We start from the raw sequence: 21462 nt of genomic DNA, 5'->3' as shown, positions 1-21462 counted from the left end.
CTGCTACCTCGAACTGGAATAACTGGGTGAAGAATTATCTTGTTTTTATTAATCGTTGTTAAATGTATGTATATTTCACATTTGTTTCAATGTTTAATATTAAAAATGTTGTGGTCTTTATTTAGAAGGTTGGTGATGTTTTTGTGACCAGAAATATGTGATAGGAAATTACTGTTTATGTCAATTAGCCTATGATAAATTGGTTTTGTAATATGTCATTTTGATTAAAGTCAGTTTCCAAGAACCTATTGATGGCATTAAGTGGAGGACTTGCTGTTACACGAATATAATACACCCATATAATAAATATGGTCATATAATAAAGAATTTACTGAAAGTTTGAAGTGCTTATATAGTACAACAGAAGTTTGCTCTCAACTTAGTGTATATATGAAAACTTGTCCAGTATTGTTTGTATTTGACCAGGTTTTTAAAATATAACGTATTGTTTTTGTCAACGTGCCTCCTCCTCCTTCACCAGTAAATAGTATACACATAATCCTTTGGGATGTACCTGTACATATATGTACCTCTTTCACATAAATGATGTGGCCTCCAAACTGTAGTTCTCTGTAATTTTTTTGTTGTTGTTGTTGCCCAGGCTGGAGTGCAGTGGTGCAATCTCAGCTCATGCAACCTCTGCCTCCCAGGTTCAAGCAATTCTCTTGCCTCAGCCTCCTGAGTAGCTGGGATTACAGGCATGCGCCATGACGCCCAGCTAATTTTTGTATTTTTAGTAGGGTCGGGGTTTCACCACGTTGGTCAGGCTAATCTCGAACTCCTGACCTCAAGTGATCCACTCACCTTGGCCTCTTAAAATGCTAGGATTCAGGTGTGAGTCACCACACCTGGCCTTTAAAGCCTTTTTGTATGACTTGGGGCAGTTCTTCACGAACCAGCTGGACGTGATTTATGGTGAGACTCTTAATACGGCTACAACATTTACTAGTAGTAAGAGTAATAACAACTAACATTTCGTAGCACTTAACCAGGTGCCAAATACTGCCCTGGAATATGATCAGAAGAGGTGAGTAATACCTACTGAGTGTATATTCCATTTCGCTCATTTCCTTTATGTATTTCTTAACAGCCATATGCCTTAGGGACCATTATTGTTTCTATTTTACAGATGAGGAAACTGAAACACAGGGAAAAAAGTAGCAATAACTTGTTGCTGTTAAAAACAGAGCCTGACACACACAATCTCTTTGGTTGGTGTTCAAGCAATACTGCCCATGATGCATCATCATTCCCTATCCTAGAAGGTTTAGCTTTACAGTGTCTTGCTACGTTGTAGAGTAACTTTCACAGTGGCCTGGATTTTAAATTGTGATCATAGGTATGATTTTAAAATGCTATTTTTTTTCCATTGGGAGGATTTATTTAAAAATCATAAGGATATTTACACATTAGGATTAAAAAAATTTTGGTTGTGGTAAAATGTACATACTGTAATACTGACCATCTTAACCACTTTTATGTGTGTGGTTCAGCAGTGTTAAGTACATTTACATTGTTGTGTAAATAATATCCAGAACTCTAAAATTTTACTTGAAAAACTACTACATTTAAAAAAATGTCTTTTAGGAATTCCAGCTTTGAAGGATGGTTGTGTTGGGTGATTTTGATCATCTTCCATGAGATATTAAGCTTTGAAAGAAATTAACTTGCAGGTTAGATGTAATATATATGCAGCAAAGTTAGGTTCTCAAAGTGTATTTGAGAAATTAAATATCTCATTTTAAGGTCCTTTTTTAAATGTTACAATTATATTATTTCTTGTTGCTGATAAAGAGATTTGATATTTCTTTGAAAGATGGAGTTTTATCTGTGCAATTCCTGAACGCTGATGTTAATTGGAAGGATGCAGCAGAACCTGTCAGTACATTTAAACTCTTCCTAACTGAATAAGCTGATCAGATACATTGGAAGCTCATTTAGTGAATTAATGTGCTTAAAATTTAGGTGACTGACTCCCTCTTCTTGCCTTACTTAACAATCTCTTTACTTGAAGTGTTTTTCATTGTTAGTTGGTGTCAGATCTCTAATGTTGGAAGATTTTATAGAGAAAACTTACATAAGAAGATTGTGTGTAGAATAAGTCCACAAAAGCAAGTTTTAAATTCTTTTATGTAATTACAATCAGTACAGATTAGAATTTTGTATATGCCAGATTGTACATGATAAATGTTTGCTGACAGTTACTAGCGTTTTTATGAGTGTAGTACTGTGTAGGAATTCTATAATTTAGGTATAAGGGGCATACCTGGAGTCTCTTCTGGTGTGGCTATTGGTCTCTGTTGGTAGAAGCCTGGTCATGCTGAACCTTTCCCCCTGCAGCTCATTTCTACAAAGAAGGTTGTCGTGATTTTTATAAGTACTTGTCATAAAATAAGATTCTAAAACCCAAATACCATGTTTGTAATCTGGCTGTTTTATGTGACCAAACTTTTAAATATGTAATATGTTAGCCTTGTTCCTTTCTGACTTTGTTTTTTAGTGTTCCGTGAGTTTCCTTTTTTTTTTTTGGTGAAACAGAGTCTCTCTCTGTCACCCAGGCTGGAGTGCAGTGGTGCAATCTTGGCTCACTGCAGTCTCCAATCTCCACCTCCTGGGCTCAAGCGATTCTTGTGCTTCAACCTCCTGAGAAGCTGGGGTTACAGGCGCGTGCCACCACGCCCAGCTAATTTTTTGTATTGTTAGTAGAGACGGGGTTTCACCATGTTGGCCAGGCTGGTCTGGAACTCTTGACCTCAGTGATCCACCCGCCTTGGCCTCCCAGAGTGTTGGGATTACAGGTATGAGCCTGGCCAGGGTTTTGTATTCTTGATGCCATTTTACAATTCTTCTTCCCTCTTTCCCCCGAATATCACTTGTATAATTTTTGTCTAATATACCTTCAGCCCAGTCACCTAGCCAGTCTTTTCAGGATTGTGGTTTATACTTTTCTCTAGACAGTGGTAAAGTTGATGACTGAAATGATCAATGGCTGCTTTCTGATGATGGCAGGGTAGAATCAAGTGAGACTTGAGGGCAGCAGGTGTGGAAGACTCTGAACCCAACTTGCCTCACAGCTCCAGTTTGTTCATTCTTTTCTTTCTTTTCTTTCTTCCTTTCCTTTCCTTTCTTCCCTCATTTTCTTTCTTCTCTTCTTCTGTCCTTTTCTTTCTTGGGGATGGGTTGAGGGAAGGGAGGAGAAAGGAGTGTGTCGTAGAAAAGAAGACAAATCAGAAGAGGAAGTAATACCTACTGAGAGTATATTCCATTTCCCTTATTCCCTCCAGTTGTCCCCCTCTTCCTCCAGTCACCCTTTAGGGAAATAAAGTTGAGGTCAGAAGGACCTATGTGTTACAGCTGCTGCTTAGCTGCTATTTTTAGCATGGCCCTACATCAGGCTGGCACCAGGCCATGATGGCACAGGGCCAGCACGTTGTGGGACTGCTGGTAAATGTCAAAAACTTAACTTTCAGATATCAAACAAAACTAAATTTCAGACATATTCTGTGCTGTGGTACTCTATTTGCTTTTCTTTTTTTTTTTGAAATAGGATGTACATGTTTTTAGACATGATTGATTTTTAATAGTAGTCGTAAATAAATCTTGGAACATGTAATGTATAGTTTATTTTAGGTAGGAGAAAGATTTAAGAATTGTCTTGTCAGATCAGACATATAGTCCAGCTCAATACTTTTCATTTTGTGGTGCCACCAAGAGGTGTGAAATTTGCCTGATTTATTTACCATGCCTTGGGCATTCTTAAAATTGCTGTAGCTGTTGAAGTTTTGGAGTCTGAATTGGTTTATATAATTATAGGTGCCATCAGACATTAAAAAGAAACACATACTGTTTTTTCCTACAGTTACCACTGTTCTCTTGGCTAACTCATTTGTGTGTGTTTAGATTTGGTTAATACTCTAGTAATATGTTTAAAAATTGCTATTCATTTTTGTAGGGAGCAGCTAGGTTTTAGTTGAAATATTAGTATCTGGGTCTAGATTCTATACACCCTAGAGCCAGTGTTACATAGATTGTGTTTGCAAATTGAGTTTAAAGTTTTTGGATGCATATATGAATTTAAGAACTTGGCTATCTGTAAATATGTTGCATTTGTTCTTGAGTAATTTTGGAAAGAAAAACGTCACAAGGTGAATTTGTATATTTGGAAGTGACTTTAGTAAGAATAGTAATTGTGTTCTTTCTATAAAGGTACGTAGAAAAGCTGAGGGCATGTTGGGGATGATTTGTGGTGTACTATGAGCTACCCTGAATACAAATAGAAACGCTGATGATTATTCGCTTATCCAATGAGTAGTGGTGTAACGTTCTTAAATCCATCAGATGGCAGGATAACATTTAATCGTGCATTGATCTGACACCCGTCTTAAGGTAACACAAATAACTAGAAATGGCCCAAATAACTAGAAATGGAATCAAATTGATTTTCTTCACATTGTCTTTAAAGTAGTTATTGGATGAATTCTGCTGAATTTACTTTTATGAAAATAAGAAAGCTTAAGTTGAGGGATTTAGTGAAAGGTGAATTGCTTGGTCTAGTATATGACAGAAGGCAGATGTTTTAGAGGTTATTTACATTCTTACATCTTTTTTCCTTTTCTTTTCTTTTTTTTTGAAACGGCGTCTCACTCTGTGGCCCAGACTGAAGTACACTGGCGCGATCTCAGCTCACTGCAACCTCCGCCTCCCGGGTTCAAGTGATTGTCCTGCCTCAGCCTCCCGAGTAGCTGGGATTACAGGCATCCATCGCCACGCCCGGCTAATTTTTTTTTTTGTTTTGTTTCGTTTTTTTTAGAGACGGGGTTTCACCATGTTTTCCAGGCTGGTCTCGAACTCCTGACCTCAGGTGATCCACCCATCTCTGCCTCCCAAAGTGCTGGGATTACAGGCGGTAGCCACCGTGCTTGGCCCACATTCTTAAATCTTAAAACAGATTCTTATATTGTGGATGAGAGCAAGTTGGGTAGTGTGCTGAAATACTAGGAAATATAGTGAATATCTTGGGGATAGAATATCAAGTTCATTCAACTATATCATAGTGTAGTAATCATACAATATGATATATTTCTGTAGTTAGAGGTTGTAGTAGACAATTCAAAAGTGGCCTGGAGATAAAGATTGTCAACTGACCTATTGATATCAATGTATCTCTCTAGATATGTATATATGTATAATATGATGCATAGAACATTGTAAAGTACTGGATGTTAGTAGGTAAGAGACTACCTTTTGTATCTTTAATGCAATTTATGTTTTGTTTAGGCGAGTCATGTAAATGATGTGAGCTCTAGCTTAACACACCTTATTAAAACCAAAGCCCACTAGGTAGTTTGATTAGTGCTGTTTAGAGTTCTTATAAGCAAAGTGCTCAGATGACTTTCCTTATTAGAACTTGTCAGAGCAGTTTCTTTGGAGTTTTCATGGATCTCCCTTAGCAACTTATTAAAGAGGCATTTTGTTGAAGCTGTTTCATAAATAGCAGGAAATTCCAAAGGCCTGGATTGTATTGCATTTTTGCTTTCAATAATGACTACAGTGGGGGGAAAAAGCCTTTAAAAATACTCTATTCATTTTAACAATTTGTAGCAAAGTACTTTTATTTTAAAATGGATGAATTTTTTAAAAAGTACAGATTCAAGTTTCATTCAAAATTTTCACTATTTTTAAAATTTTTCATAGTTTATATTTTAGATGCGTTAGACAACAATTGGTGATATAATAGCTAGTAACTATGAGTTTATTTAAAATTTACTATTATGTAATTGGGTCTGAATTTGTTTCAGTAGCTCATAGATACTCTGTGTGTCATTTTGCTGAGTGAATTGTACCCATCCCTAAATTACCAAGTTACGCAAAGAGGCGCTGACCCTGAACAACATCTGGCAGTATTATGTGTTGTGCAAGAACAGGAAAGACAAATACCAAGCTCTGTGCAGCATTTATGGTGGCATAACCATTGGCCAGGCCATCATCTTCTGTCAGACTCATCGAAATGCCAAGTGGTTGATTGTGGAGATGATGCAGGCTGGCCACCAGGTATCTTTGTTAAGTGGAGAGCTGATCATGGAGCAGTGAGCTTCCGTCATTCAGAAGTTTCAGAATGAGAAGTTTCTCGTAACAACAAATGTTTGCACTGGAGGGATTGATGTGAAACAAGTCACCATTGTCGTGAACTTGGATCTCCCTGAAAACCAAGCAGAGGAGCCAGACTATCAGACCTGCCTCTAGTGCACAGTGGGGACAGGACAGTTTCAGGGAAAAAAGGCTTCACTTACAACATTATTGAAGCAAATAAGCTGTATGTGCTTATGAAAATCCGGGATCACTTCAGCTTTAAGCAGCTGGACCACGAAGATGTGGAAGAAATGGAAAATATAGAATATTAAAGGGAAAACTGTATTGTTTGTGAAAATATCCTAATTTATGGTAGAATGTCCTGGTGAGTTTTGAAGGTAAGTTTTCATGTTGAAAACGTCCACTTTTTTGACATGAAACTCACAAATGGCAAAATAAGTGTCATAGTACTCTTAGTTTTAAGACCTGAAGTCTTTTTGAAACCAAGTTGATGTTAAGCATGTGGTCTTTTCGAATTAAAAAAAAGCAAGATTTGCGCTGGGTGCGGTGGCTCACGCCTGTAATCCCAGCACTTTGGGAGGCCGAGGCGGGTGGATCACGAGGTCAGGAGATCGAGACCATCCTGGCTAACACGGTGAAACCCGTCTCTACTAAAAACACAAAAAATTAGCTGGGCATGGTGGCGGGCGCCTATAGTCCCAGCTACTCAGGAGGCTGAGGCAGGAGAATGGTGTGAACCCAGGAGGTGGAGCTTGCAGTGAGCTGAGATCATGCCACCACACTCCAGCCTGGGCGACAAAGCGAGACTCTTGTCTCAAAACAAAAAACAAGATTTAAAAAGAAAAGAACATAATTTGTATTTTTAAAATAGCATATGTGTGATGAGTCTTGGTGGTAGTGGGTTCAGCCATGGTGGATTAAGCTCTGAAAAACACAAAAAATTCATGTAGCCATATTTAGATATAGAGACTTCTCACCCCTACCTCCATTCAGGTATTTGTACTTCATTGGGCTGCCTATTTAATGTCCTTGAATAAAAACTTTTCACGTCTTGATTTTCCCCCTTCATACTTCCTGTTAAAGATAGGAAATATTACAGTTCAGAATGTAATCTGTAAAAGTTCAGCATATGACAGTCGTTTTGGAGATTTATTCACTATCACATTTTTAAACTGCCAGTTTAAAAATTTATGAGTTGCTGTTTTCCTCTTTGATCCTTTACAATTGTGCAACCATTAATTTTCTCCTCTTTTGTTTTCCTTGTCTTAGAATTGAGCTTTGAACCCAACTCTTTCAGGAAGACTTATTTAATAATCCTAAAACATTCTATGTCTTAGATTCATACTGTTTCTTAAAAATCTGTAATAGTAAACCAGATCCATTTAGATAATCTGGCTTCCTTTCTTGACTGAGGGGCATTCTGTCTCTCCAATGAATGTGGGTAGACCTTCTGAAATTCTGTAAGGGATTGTTTTGGAGACTGACCCTCGCCTGATTCATGATCTTTTCCAAATTTGAGAACACAACTGTGGAACTCATCCTTAATGTAAAAATTAGAGAAAATGAGGGACAGTTTCTTTTTATGAGAAAGCAGAATATCCTTTGTAGGATTGTAGATTTCTAAGCATCTTTGATGGAGGAAGCATCAGTTGTCTAATCAAATTGAATAAAAATATGGAGTGCTAACAGATGTAAAAATACTCTACCATACACTGTTATGCAGTAGTCATTTTGAATTTATCATTGTTTAGCAGATATTTCTAGTCTTGTTTTTTTGGGGTGAGAATTACAGAGCATTTAAATACAAAGTCTTTTTTTGGAGTGAAAGATGAATCTGCTAGTTTGAAAAAAATTCTGGCAAATTTTAAATCTAGAACAGCCAACTACTGTATTAACAGTGCCAGTGCATTATATGCATAGTAGACATTGAAATGTCACTTGGATGAATGATAGCCGTAGAGTATATGCCAGTCCTGTGGGTGTCTGCATGAAATTCTCTTAATTGAAAAAAAATAGCTCCAGTTTCTAATTTCTGTTTGATTTTCTGAATCTGAATTGCCGTGACTTAGTCTTTTAGGAAGGTGAATAGGAATATGACTGCTGGATAAGTAGGCTGGTTTTCAGTACTGGGTTTGTCATCAATATATTTCTCCAAATACTGTGTAGGGTTTCTTTTTTTTTCTTCTTATTTGAAGAGGCCTTTTCTTTAAGCTTGTTAACTTGCTAATAGTAGCATCAGCCCAAAAGCTATTCTGAAAGCAATTTATTTATTAGACGATTCCAACTTCTAAACAGAAAGTAACTTGAATATTCCTGTATAGAACAGTACTTTTGGGTCACCTAGAAAAATAACTTTGAATTATAAATGCCTTTGTGGGATTAAGTGATTGCTTTTTCCTTCTATTTGATACTTCATTTTTAAAAGAAACTGGTATAACTAAATTTAGTTTTTACAAACTCTCCCTCTCACAGATGACATGCAAAAACACATATAACTTCAGAATATCCCACAAGATCTTACACGTTGTGAAATGACACTGTCTAATTAGTAGGAATGGTTTACTAAACTGGTCTCCAAAATGCTGATGACTTTCTCTTGAGGTAGAATTTGTTTAAGACTCAATTTGCATAAAATGGGGTATATCAGAGCAGTTTTTGAATAATAATTTAATAATAGGGCTGTACTCTCAGTACTTGGCCCCTGAGAGGGATGGGTTATCCAGATGTTGGGTGACCTCCCGTTTGTCCAGTCAATCTTGGCTTACGTCTCTTTTCCATACAGTCACCTCTTTCACTCGTAGAAATGTTGCCGTTTGGATAATAAAGTCTATGATTACCCTAGCCATACATCTTGTTTCTCAGAAGGAAGAGGGCAAGATATAAATCAGTTTAGAATTGTGCCCTGTGTGCACTTGTGTGTGTAGGGAGAGAGAGGGAAGATGGTGTTTTTTGGGATTGAAAGGTGACCTTTGGCTTATTTCTGGTATCCATCAGTGGGCTCTCCTCAGTCTTTCATATAGGAAATACATTTCTGTCTGGGTTATTCAGACCAAAATGAAGCAGTTAAGAGATTCTCAGTCTCCATGGGTTTGATTCACCACCCCTGACTTTTTTTTTCTCAATTTAAAGATATGTATATTTTATATTCTTACTCGAAGTTATATTTTAGCAGTCTTAGATTGATGTTCACAGGTACTGCTTTCATTTTAGATACTTGCAGTTAGCCACTTAAGTAATGTATCATTTGCTAATCACATGGTCAGGAGCTTGGGGAAGATATCTGAGCCATTAGGAGGCATCTTGTCTTACTATCCGTGTGCCTATAGGCAGGACACCTACTGGCTCTGGACTTCCTCAAGTCCTTATAAAATGGGACTAATTATACCTTTATCACCTCTATCATAAGCCTGCTAAGAGGCTCACATGGGAATACATGAAAGTATTTGCATTCTAAATAGTACACAAAAGGGAAATACATTGTTACGCATTGCTCCAGTTTTACCTAATTTCCTTCATTTGTTACTTTCTTCTAGTTTTCTGTATTTTTCAAAAATTCTGTAATCATCATATATTGATTTCATAATTAGAGAAAGGAAACATTGTTTTAAAAGAATCTGTCTTATTACCATTAAAACACAAATTTCTCTATCCACAGATTTATTTTTGTTAATAGTTTATTATAATTGTTGCCTGATCTAGTGCAGCTAAACAGAGCATGTTTTATTCATCGAGGTGTATCATGCCTTAATGTCTTAATTTCTCCCTTGCTTTTGACCCTAGTGACTGATGAATTTTTGTCTTCACTTGGAACTCTAGAATTTGCCGAAAATGGAAAAGGGATAGCTAAAATTAATTCTGTGTTATTCATGTGTAGAATGGACACTTGTGGATTGACCTCATCACTTAGGGTTTAGTTTTCAGACTTCCCTGAATATGTACCATGGCAAGTGGAAGATGGAAGAAGATAGAACAACTCTTAGATTTATGTTTCTGAATTCCTTATGTGACTGTACTAAGATCTACATTCCCTTCTTTTGGAAACTTTCATTAATAAATGAAGATAGTTGGTTAGCATTTCCCCCAATTTAAAGATTTACAAATAAAGTATTCAGAAAAATAGTTTCAAATACAATTTAAAGGGCTTATTATGAACTGAAATCTTGTGTTTTTTTCAAAATTTTTGGGTATTCTCATAAGTTCTTGCCTTGGAAAGCTGTGGTGATATGACCCAGACTACCTATTCCACATTCTATTTTTGCTATCCACAGTTTAATATTTTCAGTGAAGTTTAGACTGGATTAGCCATCACATCATGCATTTCCCCCCTTTCTGACCTGTTTGTGGCCTTTCTGCACTTCTAATTTGTACCATAGAGCGCCATTAAAAAATTTTAATGTGCTATGTTTGTACACACATGCATGTGTAAGAGTGGACTTTGTGTATGTATAAGAGTGTTAATCAGCTTGCAAACTTTGGACAGGCAGGGCTCAGCTCTTAGAATCTATATTGCAGCCAGGATGATGTTGTCCATAACTACCCTGTGCAGAACCTTCAGTGGCGTCCCTTTGTTCAGAGGCCTGAAGTCATTTATGGGTGTACGAGGCCCAGCATAGTCTGGCCTTGACCCTCAGCCACCTTCGGTGCAATGTTCTCCCTTGCTTTTCAGATGCGTCCAGGCTGCCCTGCTACCTGCCTTTGCCCATGTTCTTTTTTCTGTCTGGAATGCTCTTCTATGCTTGGTTCATGCCCTAATTGTCATCTTGGCTCAGAGAAACAATCCTGGCAACAAATTACCTCCTTTGTAATCCTAATCATAGTTTTTTTGTGTGATTTTTCTTTTTTGGATTGTCCTCCCTCATGAGATTGTAGGCTCCAGGAGGGCAGAAACTGTAAATATGTGTGTGAATATGTATGTGTACATGTGTTTGTATCCATGGCTACCAGTACAACCATTTGCACATAGTTGTCTCTCAATAAAAGTTTGTTGAATAAATGGATGAAGGAAGTGGTGTTTTCCTTTGGGAATATTTTCATAACTCTCCAGGAGGAGGCACGCTATTCAGTGGTTCCATCTATCTATTGCTCCACACCTATCTCACAAACAATATGCCAGTTTGAAAAATACAGCCTAGTTTTGTGTTTTTGGCACTTTGGGTCACTCCCAGATTTTCCAAAGGTACACTTGCATTCACCTTTATGTTTAGAGGCACTTTCTTAGAATCTGAGTTTAAGAAACGGTATGCTGTTTTAATTATAGTAAGTACTTTATCAAGGTCAGTTGTCTTGGAATGTGGATTTATATGACAGTCTGATACATTCAGTTTGGCATGTATTACTGGGAAAAACCAAACAGTGCTGTTTGCAGCCAAAGATTGCAAGATGGTGGCACATGTGTAGTTAGAGCAGGAGACTCCCTTTTGCTCTCATACATAAGTCAGTTCTCTTCTTTCCTGTCTTCTCAGTTCTCTTGGATGAGCAGCTGTGTTTGGTCATGGTGGGCAAGGCACTGACCTTGGAGCTCATGTGCAGGGTTACTGTGGGCCATAGCAAGTCTGCCTGAACCTTTTTTTTTCCTTATCTGTTAATCTCTGCATTCTTGCTTATGCTTGAGTTTTTTTCCAGTTTGTTTTTAATCTTTGCTTCCTCAAGTTAACATAAGTAGCAGGGTAGAATGATCTGCCACATAAAGTCATTTCTGTCTCAAAATGGTCTTGGAGAAACCTGAAGTTTTTCATTATCTTGTTTGGGATGAGGATTGGCATGAGCTCTCATTTGAAACATATTTATTTGCCATTTTATATTGTTGCAGCTCAACATATTGACCACCTTTTTAGTAGTACCAGTTCTGTGCTTTACAAGCATGATTTCTAGCTCTCATAACAACTTTGAGGAGAAGGTATTCTCATTCCAAGGCTGAGGAAACGGATATGAGATGTTAAGTCATTTGTCAGGAGCATCTGGGAAGTCTGTGCTAGGCTTGAACACCTAAGCCTCCCAGCTCTTAAGTGGGATCATGTTGTACTTTGTTTTCCAAGTGTTGCTAGAGGCAGCTTGTCTTTTTGCATATGTGTCATTCACAGTCCTCCTTGGTCTGTGGTACCATTCAGATTTAGTGGCCTGGCCTCCGAGCAGTGTTTCATTATTTCTGAATGTATATGTTTTGGTTTTTTTCCTTGATAAGTAGTAATGGATGTGTAGCACATTCATGATATAATACCTTCTTGCTCCTTGGAGCTGATACTACACTCAGTTGAGGGTGACTTTTTCTTTGTTGGACGTTTAAAAATAATTTCAGTCACAACATTTAGTGACATGAATACTTTGACTTGAAACAATGACCATTTTCTCGATTTTAGTGGGAGACTTGGGGCAATGTATGTAGGACATACTTCAGAGAGAGATTAGTGTAACAAGCTGTGTGAGGCAGTAGAGGCACACACACCTCAGTTACTGGAAGGCGCAACTTCGAGTTATTGTGGATTGTGTTGGCAGCCCTGTAGACAGATTCAGCAGATGCTGTGGACATTCTCTTACTACCAAATTATAGCTTAAAGACCTAACTCTTAGAGCAAGCCTTAAAATGTGCTTTCCCCCTTTTGTTTTAGGAAACTCTTCTGTTTGCTGATGAGGAAAGGTTATCTTTCCAGGCAGCATTCAGGAATGGTCTTTTGAGTGTTTTCGTGCCTTCTTGTGACCTCATTCCTGCTGCCATCATACTTATCCCTGCTCAAATTAGTGAACCGCCGGCCTGTTCAAGTTTATTCCATAGCTGGATCTGCCTGTAGCATTTGCAGTTTTCTATGTAGACTGGGCACAAGTTAAAAGCTTAGGAAGTCTATATAACTCACCATAATTTTAGCACTTCAACTTATTAAGGTACATGTTTTGGTTATCTGATTTATAGAAGTACCATGTAAAAGTCTACCTATGGTATACAATTGCTGAAATACTGAGTAAGCTCTGCATTTTATGACCAAGTTACGGGATGAATAATTACTCTCTGGAGTGAATGGTTCAAAATGAAATAACTGTATGCCTTAGATGTGACGTGACACCAGATGTATTTAAGCCCCAAAGGTAGGTAATTATCTCACTACTCTTGCACATACACACAAGTACATTTATGCTTATGGCAAGAGTTTTATGTGCAAAAGAAAACTCACTTTCTGATAAGTGAAGGAACAGTCCGTTATTTTTGAGGGGCTCAGAAGTTGTTTGATATTAGAGGCTCCATTTCAATCCCCCTGCATTTCTTTAGGGTCTAATGTAAATTCATACATCACTTGATTCTAGAGTAAACAATTATCATACCCTGGATTTTAAATATTAAGGACAGTTGAGGGAGTTTCTCAAAGCACCATTTCATGACTTACAGTTTGCCTCTTGTTATAGATTCCATTCTTAGACTGCATTTTAAAAATATTTCCTATTAAAGGTTTTTCTTTTTATTTATTTTTCTTTTCATTCCATAGCACTTTGGATAACATACACCTCAACTAGGTATTCATTCTATAATGCAACAGGCAGTGATCATTGGGGGCTTTCTTAGGGGCTGCCTACCATGCTACCTCTGGCCTTGCTTACATTATTCACCTAGAGTTATCCAAACTCAGTAAAAATATTTCAATGACTACCTTTCTCAGTGATCTATTCTCTGACATGTTAAACTATGTTTGTTTGACCTCCAGAAATAAAAGCAAAAAGAAAAACAATAAAACATTGGCTTCACCATGCACTTGGACACATCATTTTGTTTCTTTGGTAAGACTCCACTGTGTCCTCAGAACACTTAGCAAAGTGCTAAATATAATATATGCCCAATATAACTATGTTAACAATAGAAAATTAATTGAAATCATTTTTTGGAGTATTACCTGTGTATGTTCATGCTTGCTTTTAGGTCTATTATTATTATTGTTATTGTTTATACTTTAAGTTCTAGGGTACATGTACACAGCGTGCAGATTTGTTAACGTATGTATACATGTGCCATGTTGGTGTGCTACACCCATTAACTCGTCATTTACGTTAGGTATGTCTCCTAATGCTATCCCTCCCCCTACCCTCCACCCCACGACAGGCCCTGATGTGTCATGTTCCCCTTCCTGTGTCCAAGTGTTCTCATTGTTCAATTCCCACCCATGACTGAGAACATACAGTGTTTGGTTTTTCTGTTTTGCGATAGTTTGCTGAGAATGATGGTTTCCAACTGCATCCATGTCCCTACAAAGGACATAAACTCATCCTTTTTATGGCTGCATAGTATTCTATGGTGTATATGAGCCACATTTTCTTAATCCAGTGTGTCACTGATGGACGTTTGGGTTGGTTCCAAGTCTTGGCTATTGTGAATAGTGCTGCAATAAACATACATGTGCATGTGTCTTTATAGCAGCATGATTTGTAATCCTTTGGGTATATACCTAGTAATGAGATGACTGGGTCAAATGGTATTTCTAGTTCTAGATCCTTGAGGAATCGCCACACTGTCTTCCACAATGGTTGAACTAGTTTACAGTCCCACCAACAGTGTAAAAGTGTTCCTATTTCTCTGCATCCTCTCCAGCACCTGTTTTTTCCTGACTCTTTAATGATTTCCATTCTAACTGGTGTGAGATGGTATCTCATTGTGGTTTTGATTGGCATTTCTCTGATGGCTAGTGATGCTGAGTATTTTTTCATGTGTCTGTTGGCTGCATAAATGTCTTCTGAGAAGTATCTGTTCATATCCTTTGCCCACTTTTTGATGAGGTTGTTTGTTTTTTTCTTGTAAATTTGTTTGAATTCTTTGTAGGTGCTGGATATTAGCCCTTTGTCAGATGAGTAGATTGCAAAAATTTTCTCCCATTCTGTAGGTTGCCTGTTCACTCTGATGGTAGTTTCTTTTGCTGTGCAGAAGCTCTTTAGTTTAATGAGATCCCATTTGTCAATTTTGGCTTTTGCTGCCGTTGCTTTTGGTGTTTTAGACATGAAGTCCTTGCCCATGCGTATGTCCTGAATGGTATTGCCTAGGTTTTCTTCTAGGGTTTTTATGGTTTTATGTCTAACATTTAAGTCTCTAATCTATCTTGAATTAATTTTTGTATAAGGAGTAAGGAAGGAATCCAGTTTCAGCTTTCTACTTATGGCTAGCCAGTTTTCCCAGCAGCATTTATTAAACAGGGAATCCTTTCCCCATTTCTTGTTTTTGTCAGGTTTGTCAAAGATCAGATGGTTGTAGATGTGTGGTATTATTTCTGAGGGCTCTGTTCTGTTCCATTGGTCTATATCTCTGTTTTGATACCAGTATCATGGTGTTTTGGCTACTGTAGCCTTGTAGTATAGTTTGAAGTCAGGTAGCGTGATGTCTCCAGCTTTGTTCTTTTGACTTAGGATTGTCTTGGCAATGCGGGCTCTTTTTTGGTTCCATATGAACTTTAAAGTAGTTTTTTCCAATTCTGTGAAGAAAGTCATTAGTAGCTTAATGGGGATGGCATTGAATCTATAAATTACCTTGGGCAGTATGGCCATTTTCACAATATTGATTCTTCCTATCCATAAGCATGGAATGTTCTTCCATTTGTTTGTGTCCTCTTTATTTCATTGAGCAGTGGTTTGTAGTTCTCCTTGAAGAGGTCCTTCACATCCCTTGTAAGTTGGATTCCTAGGTATTTTATTCTCTTTGAAGCAATTGTGAGTGGAAGTTGATTCATGATTTGGCTCTCTGTTTGTCTGTTACTGGTGTATAAGAATGCTTGTGATTTTTGCACATTGATTTTGTATCCTGAGACTTTGCTGAAGTTGCTTATCAGCTTAAGGAGATTTTGGGCTGAGACAATGGGATTTTCTAAATAGACAATCATGTCATCTGCAAAGAGGGACAATTTGACTTCTTCTTTTCCTAATTGAATACCCTTTATTTCTTTCTCTTGCCTGATTGCCCTGGCCAGAACTTCCAACACTATGTTGAATAGGAGTGGTGAGAGAGGGCATCCCTGACTTGTGCCAGTTTTTAGGGGAATGCTTCCAGTTTTTGCCCATTCAGTATGATATTGGCTGTGGGTTTGTCATAAATAGCTCTTATTATTTTGAGATACGTTCCATCAATACCGAATTTATTGAGTTTTTAGCATGAAGGGCTGTTGAATTTTGTCAAAGGCCTTTTCTGCATCTATTGAGATAATCATGTGTTTTTTGTCTTTGGTTCTGTTTATATGCTGGATTACGTTTATTGATTTGCGAATGTTGAACCAGCCTTGCATCCCAGGGATGAAGCCCACTTAATCATGGTGGATAAGCTTTTTGATATGCTGCTGGATTTGGTTTGCCAGTATTTTATTGAGGATTTTTGCATCAATGTTCATCAGGGATATTGGTCTAAAATTCTCTTTTTTTGTTGTGTCTCTGCCAGGCTTTGGTATCAGGATGATGTTGGCTTCCTAAAATGAGTTAGGGAGGATTCTCTCTTTTTCTATTGATTGGAATAGTTTCAGAAGGAATGGTACCAGCTCCTCCCTGTACCTCTGGTAGAATTCAGCTGTGAATCCATCTGGTCCTGGACTTGTTTTGGTTGGTAGGCTATTAATTATTGCCTCAATTTCAGAGCCTGCTGTTGGTCTATTGACAGGGATTCAACTTCTTCCTGGTTTAGTCTTGGGAGAGTGTATATGTCCAGGAATTTATCCATTTCTTCTAGGTTTTCTGGTTTATTTGCATAGAGGTATTTATAGTATTCTCTGATGGTTGTTTGTATTTCTGTGGGGTCGGTGGTGATATCCTCTTTGTCATTTTTTACTGCGTCTATTTGATTCTTCTCTTTTTTCTTCTTTATTAGTCTTGCTAGCAGTCTATCAATTTTGTTGATCTTTTCAAAAAGCCAGCTCCTGGATTTTTTGATTTTTTGACGGGTTTTTTGTGTCTCTATCTCCTTCAGTTCTGCTGTGATCTTAGTTATTTCTTGCCTTCTGCTAGCTTTTGAATGTGTTTGCTCTTGCTTCTCTAGTTCTTTTAATTGTGATGTTAGGGTGTCAATTTTAGATCTTTCCAGCTTTCTCTTGTGGGCATTTAGTGCTATAAATTTCCCTCTACACACTGCTTTGAATGTGTCTCAAAGGTTCTGGTATGTTGTATCTTTGTTCTCATTGGTTTCAAAGAACATCTTTATTTCTGCCTTCATTTTGTTACGTACCCAGTAGTCATTCAGGAGCAGGTTGTTCAGTTTCCATGTAGTTGAGCGGTTTTGATTGAGTTTCTTAGTCCTGAGTTCTAGTTTCATTGCACTATGGTCTGAGAGACAGTTTGTTATAATTTCTATTCTTTTACATTTGCTGAGGAGTGCTTTATTTCCAAGTGTGTGGTCAGTTTTGGAATAAGTGCGATGTGGTGCTGAGAATAATATATATTCTGTTGATATGGGGTGGAGAGTTCTGTAGATGTCTATTAGTTCGTTTGATGCAGAGTTGAGTTCAATTCCTGGATATCCTTGTTAACTTTCTGTCTCGTTGATCTGTCTAATGTTGACAGTGGGGTGTTAAAGTCTCCCATTATTATTGCGTGGGAGTCTAAGTCTCTTTGTAAGTCTCTAAGGACTTGCTTTATGAATTTGGGTGAAGAGCCAGAATGTTAACTTGGTTTTATAACTAAGTGTTTGAGAACAATACATTTAAAACTTTAAACTTTTAAAAAATATAATTTACAAGTAATTTGTAGAAAAGGATAGTAGATTGTTGTCATTATGCTAAATATCAATCTGTTCAGTAAAGAGACTAGCGAATTTTTATTCATCTGTAATTTTGGTGTCTGATATGGTAGCCATGTGGCAGGCTGGAATTGAGATTACTGAAAGTGTAACACATGCACCAGATTTTGAAGACTTAGTGCAATAAAAGGAATGTAAAACATTATGAGCAGTTTATTGAAATGATAATATTTTCTGTTAAAAGTATTATTAGAATTAATTTAGCCTGTTTAGTTTAATTTTTAAAATGTGACTACTAGGAAATTTAAAATTACATAGTGGCTTCATTATTTTTTAATTCGTGCTAGTCCCTAGGCTCTTTGGTCTCATAATAAGTTCTTTCTGTTTATGTATACAATTCAGCTATGATTTGATTACATACTTGATTTTAACTTTTTGCGAGCATAAATCTAAACACTGTAGTGATTCTTAAACCTTAGTTTCAAAACACTGTGTGTGCGTGTGCATGTGTTTCGGCAGAGATGGAGTCTTGCTCTGTTGTCCAAGCTGGAGCACAGTGTCGGGATCATGGCTTACTGTAGCCCCGAACTCTTGGGTTCAGGTGATTTTCCTGCCTCAGTCTCCCAAGTAGCTGGGACTACAGGTGCACACCACCATGGCCCGCTTCAGAACACTCTTTTTAAGTTGCCCTTCACATTATTTGAGACTGTTTTTTATCTTAAATTTTAAGGCAGAAGAACTATCTGCCAATTACTTATTTTGTATGTTTCAGACTTCATTGGCTGAGTTATTTACAATAATATGAGTTAGGATTCATTTTATTTTCATAGAAGTTCAGTGGGTTGGTTATGATATTTGGGATTTTATTTCTGGTAAAATACAATGAATGCTATTAATGAAATTATTGAAAGTAAGGGCAAAAATTGTAATTACTTTTGCACCAACATACTATATTTACTTTAAAAAATCATTCCTTTGGGCTTGGCTGTGAAAATTAAAATAAGATAAAACCCTCATTCCTTAAAAACATTGTCTTTCGTAGTAATAAGCTGTCTTACAGATTTGATATATATATATTTTGTATGAAGACAGAAGTATGGGTTTTCTTGAGTCTTGGATTTTACTATCCAGTTTGTAAAAAGGAGAAACAGACCAGCGTAAGATGTTCAATTCTTTGCTTTTTTGTAGTATTTTTCAAAATGTAGTCTCCGGTTCAATAGCATCATCATCACCTCATAATTTGTTAGAGATACACATTCTTGGGCTTCACATAGACATACTGACTGGGAAACTCTGGAGATGGGGCCTAGCTTCTGGGTTTTAGTAAGCATTCCTGGTGATTCTGATTCACATAGAACCACTGGCCTAATGTAGTGGTCAGGGTCCACCTAGGAAAGAGAAACCACTCTTAAGTTTTTGAAACAGGAATTCAGTACAGGGGATTAGTTATGCAGGTTGTGTGGCTGAAACAGCAAGCTAGATTGAATGATGAGGCCTTTTAAAGCAGCATGAAGGTAATACACAAAGATAATACACTCACTAGGGTGAGGCTAAGGAGCCAGGGTTCGCCTCAGGAGACTGGAACCTCCTGGTAGGGGCAAGTAGGAGCTGGAGTCATGGAAGCAGTGCAGCCATTGCTGGAAACAGTACCGAAAGAAGAGATGGAAGGAATGGGAGAAATGTTGTGAATCCTTCCTTCCTTCTCACCTGCCAGTTTTCCACCAGTGCCTCTCATAGACTGAACTCAAAGAAAAGCCAGCTGATCTAGGAGCCTGAGAAATGGGGTCTGGCAGTCATCAGCTCACTTGAGATACAGAGCTCTCAAAGAGTGTATCTGTGGGTAAACACACCCAGAACTGGCTCATGTAGTAATTACCGTTTAAAACAAAACATTCTAATAGAATTCAAAAATAATCTCAGAATAGAAGACAATCTTCTTAATGAAATAATCATAGCTTTATGAAAACTAAACCATCCTTTTATAATTTCTCTGTTGGCTAGGGAAATGTTTTCACAGGTGTCTATAAATTTGGAAACCTTACCTTATACCTTTGAAGGATTTTTTTAAAAATTGCCTGTTTACTCCAGGACCTGTTTTAACCCTACTCTTCCTATTTAATGAGTTACCAAGCTGTCCTTGGTTGTTAGCGCCATCTTATGGCAGTCATGGGAAAGTTGCCGCCTCAATTTTTGACAGCTTTCCTGGAATATCCTGAATGGTTTTTCTTTTCGTATCTCTCCTGTCATTTATTGCTCAAAACTAAGTTCCACCATTTTGTATGTCTTCTTTGCCTCTAGTTATTTCCTTGCCCCCTTTACTTTTCCAGTGTTCTCTTTTTTCTGTTCTTTTTGTTTCAATTGTCATTATACATGGCTGATAAAGTTACTACAGTGATAGCCTTGTAACAAGGAAAATGCATCTTACAAAATTTTAAAGTTAGAAATAATGTCTTGAACCTTTTAAGCCCTTGAAAGGATCTTGAACATCCCCAGAAATCTCTGCAAAAAAATCATGTATTTCCTCATTCTTGTAAGTTAATGCTTTTTCCCCCCAGACAGCAGTATTTAACTGCTGTTATTTGAAGCAGTATTGTTTTAAAGTATTTATTAAAAAATGGAAGCCTAAGAAGCACACCACAGTTTTCCCCCTTGATAGGAAACTGTGTTCTGAATTCCAATTGACTGCCAGAATCCAGTTATGTGTTAAATGGTCCAAAATAAAATCTAATATTTATGAATACAAATGAGTCTGGAATATATAGTCTTCTTACATTTAAAAGTTCTGTTTTCATTTATTCGCTTTTTTTATTCACATTCCAAAAATTAAGAAAATTGTAAATAGGTGAGGAATTGGTATGGTTTTACTTGAGAGCTTTTACAAGTACAAGGAAATGCTGCTAGTAAAAATTTGGAAATAGAGAAGGAGTTCTTTCCATTTCTTGAGCTCTGGTGGAAGACCAGTGCTATTGTTTTGTGTTTAAGGTGCTGAACCAGACGCTGTAGAGCAGTGCTTCCCAGTCTCTTTTACTTCATAGCACACAGAAAATAATTTGTACTGCACTAGGATAGGAGGTGATTTCTAATTGTAGATAAGCTGCTAACAGGCTGGGCTGGTGATTGGATGCCACAGGTGTTGGCTGGCTCAAGAGCTGAGGTATTGCTGTCTTGGAACTTTAATCTCTCATATGGGGAAGCTCTGCTGTATAGAGGACGTTTCAGGTGTAATGAATGTTAGTCTCATTAGGAGCACAATACATACAACACACATAGTGGTAAATTATGTTAGTGATGGTTTGGTGAAATGCTGAAGAAGAATAAGAGGTTCTGATTGAGATGGAAAGGATCTAACAAAGGCTCTGCAGTGGGAGTGGATCACAGAAGGCATTCCATCCATATATGGAGGGACCAAAGGCGGGGGTTTGGGGAATGCCAGGGATTTCTCTTGTGGTTGGGGTACAAGATTTGAGGGCGCAAATAGGAGACAGGTATAGTGAGAACTACTGTTAAGAAAGAAGGCAGAGGTTCAGGAAGGCCGTATGTGGCTGAATGGACTTGTGACCTTGGGTACCACTTTTTTTGTTTGTGGGGAATGACGTGATCTGACTGCCCCGCCACTGCACTCCAGCCTGGGCGACAGAGCGAGACTCTGTCTCAAATAAAATAAAATAAAAAATAAAATAAAATAAAATAAAAAA

General features: G+C 37.5%; 1 protein-coding gene and 1 pseudogene across 2 annotated transcripts in view; both read left to right on the top strand.

The window, feature by feature from the left end:
- Window positions 1–21462, top strand: part of ZSWIM6 (zinc finger SWIM-type containing 6) — a 215275-nt gene that overhangs the window by 9025 nt on the left and 184788 nt on the right.
- Window positions 1–21462, top strand: part of LOC126956660 (ATP-dependent RNA helicase DDX25-like) — a 29877-nt pseudogene extending 8415 nt beyond the window's left edge. Inside the window, exon 2 of the transcript XR_007726441.1 lies at window positions 1–21462. This exon is cut by the window's left edge and continues 7216 nt beyond it. The product of XR_007726441.1 is annotated as an ATP-dependent RNA helicase DDX25-like (transcript).

This window comes from Macaca thibetana, chromosome 6, assembly GCF_024542745.1.
Source record: "Macaca thibetana thibetana isolate TM-01 chromosome 6, ASM2454274v1, whole genome shotgun sequence".
Taxonomy (NCBI): Eukaryota; Metazoa; Chordata; class Mammalia; order Primates; family Cercopithecidae; genus Macaca; species Macaca thibetana.
Note: the sequence above shows the minus strand (reverse complement) of the source record. Positions and strands in the feature narration are given on the sequence as shown.